The sequence below is a fragment of the Eulemur rufifrons genome, chromosome 7 (assembly GCF_041146395.1).
Source record: "Eulemur rufifrons isolate Redbay chromosome 7, OSU_ERuf_1, whole genome shotgun sequence".
Lineage (NCBI taxonomy): Eukaryota > Metazoa > Chordata > Mammalia > Primates > Lemuridae > Eulemur > Eulemur rufifrons.
Genome location: NC_090989.1, coordinates 100,046,159 through 100,058,861, shown reverse-complemented (window position 1 = coordinate 100,058,861; position 12,703 = coordinate 100,046,159). Strand labels below are relative to the sequence as shown.

General features: G+C 38.3%; 1 protein-coding gene and 1 pseudogene across 3 annotated transcripts in view; both read left to right on the top strand.

Moving 5' to 3' along the window:
- The window catches only part of SCHIP1 (schwannomin interacting protein 1), a 532,563-nt gene that overhangs the window by 290,722 nt on the left and 229,138 nt on the right, over positions 1-12,703 (top strand). The gene's annotated exons all lie outside the window — the stretch shown is intronic.
- Positions 4,331-5,235, top strand: LOC138387744 (small ribosomal subunit protein uS2-like; annotated as a pseudogene).

Here is a 12,703-nt window from a genome sequence, read left to right as displayed (position 1 = left end):
GCATGACTCATTGGGGTTACTTTAGGGTATGTCTGCCAAACTTGCTGTGGAAAAGGAACAATCAGAGTACAACAAAGATCCTAAAAACTTAAAGCCAAAAATAGAAACATTAAATAGAATAGTTGGGAGATAAAGTTGAAGAAATTTCTCAGAAAACAGAACAATAGCAACAAGCCCATCTTTCTTCGAAAGATGAGAGGTGCCACTGATGCCCAGCACAATAAATGGAAGAGAGAAAAAAGGGCCCCGTCAATAAGGCACACGTCTCAATGAAATTTCAGAACGCGAGGAGTAAAGAGAAAGTTCTAACAGGTTCAGAGAGGAAAAATAGATCAGATCCAAAGGATCAAAAGTTAAAATGGCACCAGACTTCTCAATAGCAACACTGGAAGCTAGAATAGAATGCAGCAATGCCTTCAGAAGCCAAAGGGAAATAATTTTACCATAAAATTTAATGTTAGACATATCAAAACTCAAGTGGGAGAGAAAGAAAAAGATATTTTCCCATATACAAGGGTCAAAAAATTTACTTCCTATAAACTCTTACTTAGGAAATACAATGAGAATTTATTTTGAGAAACAAGAGGATAAACCAAAAAAGAGGGAGGCATGAGATACAAGAAACGGGAGATCCAAGTCCAAAGAAAGACACAGGGAAGTCCCAGACACTGGCATGCAACAGGTCTACAGAGAAGCAGTCCAGTTAGGAACAGCAAAATAGAGGGCTATGGGAGAACTCCAAAACAAAGAGTTGTGGGAATTTCCATTAAAGAAGAATTAGAACAGTAAGATTATCCGATATGATTGAATATTCGAACAATAGTAGTGGTAGACATTTGAAGCATATTTTGAAACATTTGGAGTGGGGAGAGTAATAATACATACATAGATGTAAGCATAAGGAAAAAAGATAATTATTAACTCATGAGGAAAAAAATCTATAATCTTAGAACACTACTTAACTCAGTAGTAATATTGAGTGACACAAATATAAAGACTGGCTGTAGATTTAACCAGATATTGTGACATATGAAGAGGATGGGATATGGGAAAGTTTGGGAAATTTGTTTTTCAAAGGTTTGGGGGAGTAAGTTAGAGAACTTAGCAACAGGAGGTAAGAAGATAATGTTTACAATTGGTCACACAAGCAATGGTGATATTAACATGCTAGTTAGAAAAGTGGGCCAGGCACGGTGGCTCACACCTCCCAACCTAGCACTCTGGGAGGCCAAGGTGGAAGGATCATTTGAGATCAGGAGTTCAAGACTAGTCTGAGTGAGAGTGAGACCCCCTCTCTGCTAACAATAGAAAAAAATAGCCGGACATCATGGCGTGCTCCTGTAGTCCCAGCTACTGGGAAGGCTGAGGCAGGAAGATCACTTGAGCCCAGGAGTTTGAGGTTGTTGTGAACAAGGCTGATGCCACATCACTCTAGCCTGGGCCACAGAACGAGACTCTGTCTCAAAAAGAAAGAAAGAAAGAAAGAAAGAAAGAAAGAAAGAAAGAGAAAGAAATGTGAAGAGAGTGAATATTCCAAAAGAAAAAGTCAGTGAAAAGAGTTGGAATGTGTTGCCTCTGGGAGAGAGAAAAGAAGAATGGAAAGGAGACTGGTTTACTTTTAGTAATATCTGGCACAGTAAAAATAAGGGGAAAAAAAAACATGTAAATGTATTACTTTGGTTTAAAAATATTTAATTTTTAAACTAGTACATCAGATTTCATCAAAATCTGTTAAGAATCAAAGTTTTTCCAGCCAGAATAAGCAAACAGGAAATGCTGAAGAGTTAGAGACTTACCTCTCTCAGTTTAGTCACTGGTTTAACAAACGCAAAGAAACCAAATTCATCTTCCTTTTGTTATGACTTCTACACTGATTTTGACAGATTTCCCTGAGTGCCTGTGCTCCACTACAAATTACTTATTTTTCTGAGTCACTGTTGTCTAGACCGCAAAAGCGGCCCCTGCGCGGTGTTTGGCTGATGGGAATTGCAGGTTCTGCTCAGATTTGTTTGTGCAGCACTTCCTCTCTTGCCCAAAGTATGCATTATATGTGAATGAGGCTCGTCACAGCTCTGCATAATTACCGCATTTGGAGACATTCTTCTCTTCAGAGGTTGTTTTTGTCCCCCCTTTTCTTTTGATTTCTTATATTTTGCAGTGACTGTGATCATTATTTTGAAGCTGTGGTTTAATAGCTCCTTCAAATGCAAATTTGACAACGCAAGCTGAAAATCATGGGTGGCAAACAAAGCAACTAAACTTGCATGTTTGTGTTTTTTGAGAGCTCCACCTGATCTAAAAAGCACACTTTTTAGTAGTAAGTCCTGCATACAACCTTGGCTTTTGTATTATAAGAGCCAGAATTTTCTTAAGACATTCTGCAAACCTGGGCTCCAAAACGAAGTCTCTTTTTACTCCACGTGTTATGTACAATTCTAACTTTGCAGGCATTCAAGATCCAGTTGGAGACTATGTGTTTCCCAGTGAATCTCTTCTTCTCTTTCTATCATTTACCCATGAATGATAGCCAAATATTTCACAACCAGAACTGCCCAGGCATTAGCCAAACAGAGCAGCAGTCGGGCGGGTGCTCCTACCCAATACAAGCTTTCTGCCTTTAATTGTTAGACCCTGAGAGAGGAGGGCAGGGAGAAGAGGGTCTCTGCCCAAGGACAGAGAGGCAAGAAAGGTGCTTAGGACAGCTGGGCAGCAACTATAACTAATCGATATGCAAGTATTTAAATGTTTATTTAATTTGATAGGGCTGCATCTATGCGAACTGAAATATCACCCCTGCATGATTTCTGTCCTGTCTATAACACATATTATAATACAGTATAGCCTCTTCTTCCCTTCTATTTCATAAGTTCCTTGAGGGGATATTGAGAATCAGATTCTTCTCTGTGTGTGACACAGGATTCCTCTGGATGAGTGGATGATTGAATAAATTCATGTCATAAATTATTTCTTCTCCTTTCTATAATAAGTCTGACTTTCTTACTCTCATTTGAAAACATTTCAATGGCTCAACTTACTGTCATTTCAACATTTCAACTTACTGTCATTTCAACTTACTGTCATTTGAAAACATGCCAAAACTTAGGTAAAGAAGGACTTTTCATAATCACAAAAACTGTCCTTTGTGAGGGAGAAGGGGCTTAGAAACAAATAAACATACAGGAATCAAACTGTCTTCTTTTCTTGAAAAAAGTTATTATTGGCATAATGGATGTTTGGGAGAAAGATGAATGTATATTCCTTGTAGTTTGTTAGTTTTGTAAGAAGATGTGAGATGCAATGGGAAAAATTTCATGCTGAAAATTTTCTTTTGGAAAAAAAGAAGACTTCACTGGAAGTGTTTTAATTTTACAATATTTTAAATTGAAATTAATACAAGAGAATCAAATCATAAGTACCATGCTGGCAATTCTTTGTTTTCCCTGCTGAACCTAATTGAAGAACAGAAAGGGAGAAAAATCCATAAATTGTAAGGAAGAAATTGGATTGTGTTTTTTTAAATCAATTCTCAGGACCTAAGAAGTTATCAAGCTATACGAATAAGGGATTTAAAGGAATATGATTTTTATCTAGGTCATAAAATTTACAGCTGTTTTCCTCCCTTAATTTAAACATAGAAGTGATAGGCATCTATAATGTGCCAACCCAGCAGGATCTGAAACGTGGATTCATAGGTTAAAACATTTATTTTTCATCCAGAGAGAAATTGGCATAAAATAAATTTATCAAGGGACTATCCTTTTAAAGCATGCATTGCATGGCTGCCTAGAACAAAAAGAGAATCCTAGCATATTAAAGTAATAATTCCTTTTGAACTATAGCTATTAATGTAAGATGATAGAAACAGACCAAAATAAACAATTTTCACAGAAGAGACTGAGGCCAAAGTATCATCTTGCTCCTCCAATACTTTATTAGCTGTAGTTTTAGCTACTCATGTTCTCAAAAGATACTTACCTAGAAAATTCTCTCAGGTCAATCAGAAGCTCTGGGCAGAGTTAACTTATTGATATTACACTACTGATATGAATCAAGTGCAGGATGTTTCTTTCCAAGCAACTGAATGATTTCTTTAACGCAAAAGCAGTTGATCACTTGAAGTAAATAGCAAATGACTGTAACTAGTCTACATTAGACTTCAGGAAATTTTTAGTTGTTCTTTAATAAGATTCTGAAAATAATTTGTATTTCTGTGCTAACATGTCGTAGGAGCTACCGTGTGCTAGACTGTTGGTAGACACTGAGAATATAGAAATAAAGAACATCTCTCCTTTCCGCGCAACCAAGAGAGGGGTCCATTCCCATTGTAACTTAAAGGGAAACTTCCACAATGTCCAGAGCCCTCGATGTCCTGCAAATGAAGGAGGGGGATGTCCTCAAATTCCTTGCAGCAGAAACTTACTTAGGTGACACCAACCTTGACTTCCAAATGGAACAGTACATCTACAAAAGGAAAAGTGATGGCATCTACATCATAAATCTGAAGAGGACCTGGGAGAAGCTTCTGTTGGCAGCTCGTGCCATTGTTGCTATTGAAAACCCTGCTGATGTCAGCAGCATATCCTCCAGGAATACCCGCCAGTGAGCTGTGCTGAAGTTTGCTGAGGCCACTGGAGCCACTCCTAATGCTGGAAGCTTTGCTCCTGGAACCTTCACTAACCAGATCCAGGCAGGATTCTGGGAGCTGCGTCTTCTGGTGGTTACTGATCCCAGGGCTGACTGACAGTCTCTCACAGAGGTGTCTTACGTTAACCTGCCCACCATTGCTCTGTGTAACACAGATTCTCCTCTGCATTCTGTGGGCATCGCCTCCCATGCAACAACAAGGGAGCTCGCTCAGTGGGTCTGATGTGGTGGATGCTGGCCCAGGAAGTTCTCCCTATGTGTGGCACCTGTCTCGTGAGCACCTGCAGGAGGTCATGCCTGATCTCTACATCTACAGAGATCCTACAGAGAGCCTGAAGAAATTGAAAAGGAAGAGCAGGCTGCCACTGAGAAAGCTGTGACCAAGGAGGAATTTCAGGGTGAATGGACTGCTCCAGCTCCTGAGTTTCCTGCTACTCAGCCTGAGGTTGCAGACTGGCCTGAAGGCGTGCAGGTCTATGCCTGTTCCGTTCCCCACTGAAGGCTGGTGCGCTCAGCCTGACACAAGACTGGTCTGCAGCTCCCGCTGCTCAGGCCACTGAATGGGCAGGAACAACCACTGAGTGGCCTTAAGCTGTTCTTCCACAAACCCTTAAACAAGATGGAAATAAGGTTGATGGAAAATAAACACCAGTTTCTAAAAAAACAAAACAAAAAAAAACCAATCTCTGTCATCTTGGAACTCAAGACTTAGTGTAGGGAATAGAGAATTCCACAGATAATTTCAGCAAAGCTCTCTGCTCTCTGCTAAGAGTGGGAGACAGGAGTAACCAAGAGAAGGTCTCTAAGCAACTTCTGAGCCTGTAAATAAGTTTGTAAGAAAATAGAGATATTAGCCAGGCTGGAAGGACACTCCAGGTGGAGGAAATGAAAACTCGGGGAAATGGATGTGGAATTGCAGAAGCATAAACTCAGACTGGAAGTCTTTAGAGAAAATCAAGTATTTAGATTAATGGGACACACAGAGGCTAAAAGGCTCCTTCTAGGAAAGTCATACGGAGTAAAATAATTAACATTTTCCTTTTGAGAGTTATCATTGCATTATGTTCTCAGTTGCTTTCAATAAAAAATATATGAAAAACTTCCCAAGGATTAGCTATAAAAATGCTTGGGAAAATGCCAGCATTGGCCATTACAAAATATTTCTATAATATTTAAAATTTCTGTCTCTCAGAGGGTAAATAAAATACTAAATGGCTTATATCCATAGAATTTAGACCAAGATTTGCTGTTTGAATATTTTTAGAAGAGTTACATGTAGTCCATCCATGTATCAAAATGTATATTCTTCAAAATTGTCAACCCTTAACATAGTTTCACTGTCTAAATGGAGAATAAAAAGGCTAACATGAGTCATGTGGAATTTCCATTCCTTATAAAGTAAAATGTTCTCATGTTCTCAAGCACCAGGTCCTCCTGCATTAATGAGATATACTTACTCCGTAGACCTCAGTTTCCTTGCTGTAAAATGAGTGGGTGGACCAGATAACCTCTAAGTTCTCTCAGCTCTAGCAGTCATTCTACAAGTTTTTTATTTCATGCTTAGCAGCCTAATGACTTCCCCAGCACCAGTCAATGAAACCACCTCTTCAGCAAGAGTGTCAGTCATGGAGATCAAGGGTCTTATTAACTGTAGCCTGCCTTGTCTTCCTTGGGTCACACTTGTATTTCGCCACCCCCAAGAGGAGCACGTTAGACTTTTTCAGGCTTTCACCCAGCGAGTGCTACTCATTCAGATACATCAGCCTAAGTCCAAGTCATAGTGCACAAAGAATATGAAAGACTCCAAGGCAGTAGATACCCAAAGCATTAAAAAGCTTTCTCCAAACAATCCCCTATGGCTCTATTATGGAAAAAAAATCACCTAGATGAGGTGCTGCCTCTGCCATTTGTTAGCATTATATTGTGTATATGGAGCCTGTCCCATTCAGTCTCTCCTGAATGGGTCTAGAGCAGTTGTCCCAAAGTTTTTGATCACATAACACCTCATCAAGGAATATATAGATAAAAATATTTATATTCTTATGTTGATATACTGTGTATACATATTTATTTATGAATACTATTCATGTAACATTGGGTCATGTAGATTATAAAATGCAAGCAAAAATAGAAGCTTTAAAAGCATCAGATTTTTGAAAATTAATAGAAGTAGAAGTTGCAATATTCTTTCCGAACTTTTGTGGATTACCTTGAGTGCCTTGCTTTGAGATCATTGATCTAAAGTGTTGATTCTTCTGAATGACTCAGACATTTACATCATTGATGTGTTCCTTTCTATTCTTTTATAATTCTTACTAACTTCTCGTTTAAAATTTTAAAATATTTATTTTTTAGAAAACCCAAATTTTAATATTTTTGTGAAAGGCAGTTAATTATGCCTTTTTTGGTGAATAAAAGAGGAAACTGAAGGTCAAGTTTACCAGGTACATAATATCAGATCAAATCATTATCAGTAAGATCCTTGATTCATCCAAGCCCCCCAAAACCTCACACATAGTGCTCATTTTTTCTACCATTTATTGGATCTTGAATGTTTCTTATTGGAAAAGCTTTTTTTACATGCGTATGAGGTATGACAATAAGGTAGTGATACTAGTTCAGTAACAAACTCTCTGGGAAGTATACAATAATAATTGAATTCTTATTTTATGATCATACTTTATTTTCTTTCCTTTTTTCTTTTTAATTCTATTAGCTTAATCACTCAATTCATTCACTGACTTGAGCCATGAAGCTTTTTTGATCATTTCCAAAAATCAGACCCATACAAATGGTGTGTTTTATGGCTAAAGATAAAACGGCAAATATTTACCATCCCTGAGGCTATTTAAAACAATATGTCCTAGAGTCTAGCAATGAATCCAAAGAGGACTGACAGCATCTTTATAATCACTGTATAAACAATTTATACCTTTAAAAAAAGTGTCTCTGGTTTTTAAAAATCTATTTTATTTTATCATAGACCCTCCTCATAGATGTTAATCTCTCTCCATTAGGTTGGAAGGCAATATGCTGTGCTGGACAGAGCTTTTGGAGGACTTTAAACAAGAGCCCATCATTAACCAACTATGTGACCTTGAACAATTGAATTGCTTACCCTCTGAGTTTGGTGTTTTTTGATTTTTTTTTTTTTTTTTTTGAGACAAAGTCTAGCACTGTTGCCCGGGCTAGAATGCTATGGTGTCAGTCTAGCTCACAGCAACCTCAAACCTCAAACTCCTGGGCTGAAATGATCCTCCTGCCTCAGCCTCCTGAGTAGCTGGGTCTATAGGCCAGCATAACCACAGCCAGCTTATTTTTCCTTTTTTTAGTAAAGACAGGGTCTCTCTTTTGCTCATGGCTCAGAATGGTCTCAAACTCCTAAGATCAAGAGATCCTCCCACCTTGGCATCCCAGAGTGCTAGAATTACAGGTACGAGCCACACCCCGCCTGGCCCTCAGTTTCTTATTCTAGAAAATAAGACACTGTCTACCTTTTAACTATGCTGTAAAGAAGAAGTGTTTATAAAACTCTTCTGTGGCAATATCATAGCTGATAACCATTAAATGGCAAATATTTTTGTTATTCTTTTGAATTCTTAAATAACTTTTTTCGCCATTTAATGCCTAGTAAGTATCTTACCTGGAGATAAAATTTAATATTTTTTATTGACTCATTCAGATAATCTCTTACATTTTGATAATTTTATTTAACTTTATAGAAATAAATAATGCTCTGATGCTTCTTATATTTTAGAGATTAAAGATAAAATAGTTTGGAGACAATCTAACAGTAAAAGGTCTGTGCAGTCCTGTCTGCTCTTCCTCATATGGAACATCGATTCCCAGGGTATGAAGTTATCTGAGCTCTGAGGTACAAATGAGAAATTGAGGTTCTTTAATCCTGATTCTACCAGTGACTGTGTATGATAGATCCATAAATCCTCTCTCAGGGTCAATTCCACAATGCAGGTCTCTGAGTGTGGGGGGTCAAGTCTAATCCTCTCCGTTTTGTGATTTGGGTAATCCTCTGGCCTCCATCTTTGGGGATAAACTTTATCCTATTCCTTGGAGGGAAGCAGTGAATGTTGGTTTTTCTATCCATATATGGCCAGCTTATGTTCTGTAGGAGAGTGTGCATGTGTGCACAAAAGAAAAGCAGAGATAGTCAACTGCATCGTCTACAGCTCTTTGCCTTAATTTATAAGAAACACGGGCCTGAATTTTAATCATTAGTCTCAAAATTAGGAGGCAGGTTACTCAAAAATGTTAGACCATGAGAAGGTACAGCCTCACAATCAGAGATGCAAAGAAGCTGTCTCCCTGAGACACAGGCCTAACTTTTCTGTTGGTTTCATCATCGTTGAATGGCCAGGAAAACCCACACTCCAGTCCCCCTGTGGGGACTGATAAATGTTATGAAAAGATCAGCTTCTCCAGCTGATAGTTCCCTCTGAACTGAAAAGCACATGAGATTAATCAGTTCTGAAGCAGTTCTCCCCAACATTAGAAAGACAATAGTTAAATTTGCATAATCTCTTCTGAAGGTGGCATGTCATAGAGGACAGACATTTTTGACTTAGAATCAGAGGACTTGAATGAGAATTTAGATATTTTTCACTTATTATTTATGTAAGCTTGAAAAGATGCCTTAAATATAAGCTTCAACTTTCTTATATGTAAAATGGGGGAAATATTACCTATCTTGTAGATTTTTTGGGAGAATTGATTGAAAGAACTAAAAAAATGCCTAGACTGTGCCTGGCACATAGTAGCCATTCAATAGTTGTTGAATCTGCATTAAATAATGAAACAAAGTTTTTGTTTTTTGATTTATATTCCTATGTTCCTGTCATCCTTCCAGCCTGGAAATTTGAAAAAAAATTTAAGTTCTGCTTTTAGAACTATTTATCATTGATTTGGGTTTGTGTTCTTTTAGATGATCAATTATTCAGCATTAATGATTTTTACTGCAGCATCAAAGATAGTTTGAAGATTTACCCCTATATGAATTTTAATAATTTTAACATTTACCCATATTTGTGTAGAGCTATGCTCTGCAAAAGGCTTTCCTATCTATTTTCTCATTTGTTCAAGAGTTAGTACAGTTATGCTCTTAAATTTTAACATCAATTTCGTGGAGATGAGTTTAAATGGTTTTCTGTGGCTGGATGTGAACAGGGCTTTTTATTTTCAAATCTTCATTTGAAATGGCAACCATATCTCATAATCTACTGAGAAATGACACTCAAATAGGGCAGTGTTGCAAAGGAAATTCAGAAAAATTGCAAGTATAGATTACGGAAAGAGTGTCTGACACTTGCCTTGGCTCCTAAGTGAGTGTAATTCACCTTGAATGTGTGGCACTTGTACAGTTCACAGCATACCAGGAAATACTCAAAGGCTGGCTCTCTACAGTGGATAACCTACCCAGGAAGAAAAACAAATAGCAGTCCCTGTGAAAATAAAATATTGGTGCTAAATTCTTTATGGACATTTTATTGTAGCACAAAGGAAGTCCACATTAAAGCAAAAGAAGGAAATGATTTTGCTACTTTTACATTAAATGATTTTTATCACTTGTGATCTCCACTTGAGCTGGGTCTTCAAACAGTTCATTTTTGCTTATTATATAAGCAGCCCAGCTGAGAGGAAATAGGGAGGAGGGGACTTAGAGCCAGAGGACCAGGTTTTGAATCCCAGTACTGCCATTTACTGACTCTGTGAGCAATGATTTTTTAACTTTTTGGAGCCTCTGATCCCAGGTCATTGCATTGCCTTGGCCTAAGTATGACCATATCCAATCCAAATCCCCTGCCCCTACACATACACCCACCTCTGCCTCCAGGAACCTTCCATCTATACCTCCTTCAGGTTCAGGGCATAACAAATGTGATTGCTTATTCACATGGCATAACACTCAGTATGTGAAGACTTCAACTACATCTTCCTATGGCTTCTCATCTCTGCTTAACCTGTTCCAAACTGTTTCTAGATTACTCAACTGACATGGTTAATTTATTCATTCAATGAACAAACATTGGATGAAGGATTATTATGTGCAGGTTTCTATGGAGGGCACTGGTCAATCACCTATCTCAGACAGGCAGAGGTTAAAAAGCTCTAGAGCACAGCCAGAAATAAAAACCAAATGCAATATCTGAGGATATGAAACATCATGTTGGACACAGGGACAAAGCACCACTCATGAGTTGTAGATTTTGGAGCCAATGGAAGAGATGATATCCTGGACCATCTTATAGTGGTCAGCAAGCCAGTGATGCCTGGCAGATGGGAGAGTATAAGGTCTCAGGCACAGAAATGGGAGAGTGTGAGATCTGTAGTGTAGGGTAGGAGTAGAACAAAGAGATGGCTGCAACTCTGTAAAATGAGTGCTCTTTTGTGGTAGGGAGGAGATTGCTGAGAATGAGGTTAGTCCTACTTATTTTAGTGGAGTGGAGAGACGTAAAGGTGACTAAGCCCTGAACATGAAGAAAGGTGGTGGTCAGCAGGTATGATTACTCATGCCTGTAATCACAGCACTTTGGGAAGCTGAGGTGGAAGAGATTTTTGAGCCCAAGAGTTCAAGACCAGGCTGGGAACATAGCAAAGACCCCATCTCTAGGAAAAAAAAAAAAAAAAACTATATTAAAAAAGTGTGGTCATCAGGGCTATGGTAGTCAGGGATGGGCTACTGGTTTGTTGGTGAAATTTCTATGTCCTGGGTATTGTAAATGACGGAAAAGTGAATCAAATTCAGCCCCTTCAAGAAACCAAGATTTAATGAAGCAATGCCTACGAATCAAATGACATACCTGCTACAGGTGTTCACAAGAAGGTTATTGTTCTGATTTCCAGAAGATAGAGTGAGATTGTCCAGGTAGAAGACTGGCTGTTTCCCAAGAATTCTCAATGAGGTAGAATCTGTTACTTTGGTGAATTTATCATGATCCAGAGTCTGTGACTCAGCTTTGCAATTTCTAAAACTAGATTCTGTAAGCACATCAAGAGTAGCTCTGACCCTCCAGGGCATATTCGCATTAGCCAAGCCCACAAGAGACAGTGTGCCAACAGACTCATTTATTAAATTCAATGGGAGCCATTACTGTCACACATCCCAGAATACTCAGATGGCACCACCGGCACACTCTCCCTCTGTAGACAGGCCTGTATGAGAAGTCAATTTGTAATCAGATAGCTTGGTGAGCACAGAATCATGGCATGAGGAAAGAGATGATTTGAATGTTTAATGGCGTCAGGCTACAACAGCTGGTTGTACATTTTAATCAAAATAGAAATGTCCTTGACTGTCAGAAAAACTCTCTATCTCTAGACCCTTTCTGTCCGGGACTGGGCTGGGTTAGCATGGCTGATCATTTTCTATACAACTCATACTTTTCCTATGTTCCACCTCTCTAATTGATGTTTTCTTCCTTCGATTTGTTTAATGAATATTTAATCTGGCCTAGCATCTTTTTCTTCACATTTCACATCCAATACGTGTTGACTTTGATGTTTTGATTCTAGGACGTCAATCCTATTTCCCTAATTTCTGAGTGGATAGGCCAGAGAGTACCCCTCACCATCGCCCCCATTTTCTGATAACAGTTACAGTGAATTTGAACACACTTTTTGCTTTCCCCACTCAACACAGAAACATTACCAAGTTGTCAATGTCCATCTTAAAAAACCATACCTAGAATTAAACAAAATATTCCAGAAATAGTTTGAGGGGCTCGTAAGAACTAAACCTGTTTCTCTATTTTCCTCAGCGACTGTACTTCTAGTAATGAATCCTAACACAGAATTTTTTTCTCAGCAGTAACACAGCATTGTTGATTTATCTTGAGCTTCAAACAAACCAAACCTTTTAAATTGTCTTTTTAATTTAAACTACATCTCCCTGGCTTTTGAGTAGTATTTTTCATTTGTTCCCACTAAATTTTGTTTTGCATGCTTTGGCCCATCATTACAGCCTAACAAACATGTTAAAACTGGTTTGTCACTGACCAGGAGCTATGTAAATGCCTGGGTGCAGATTACAGACTCGATTTCTACA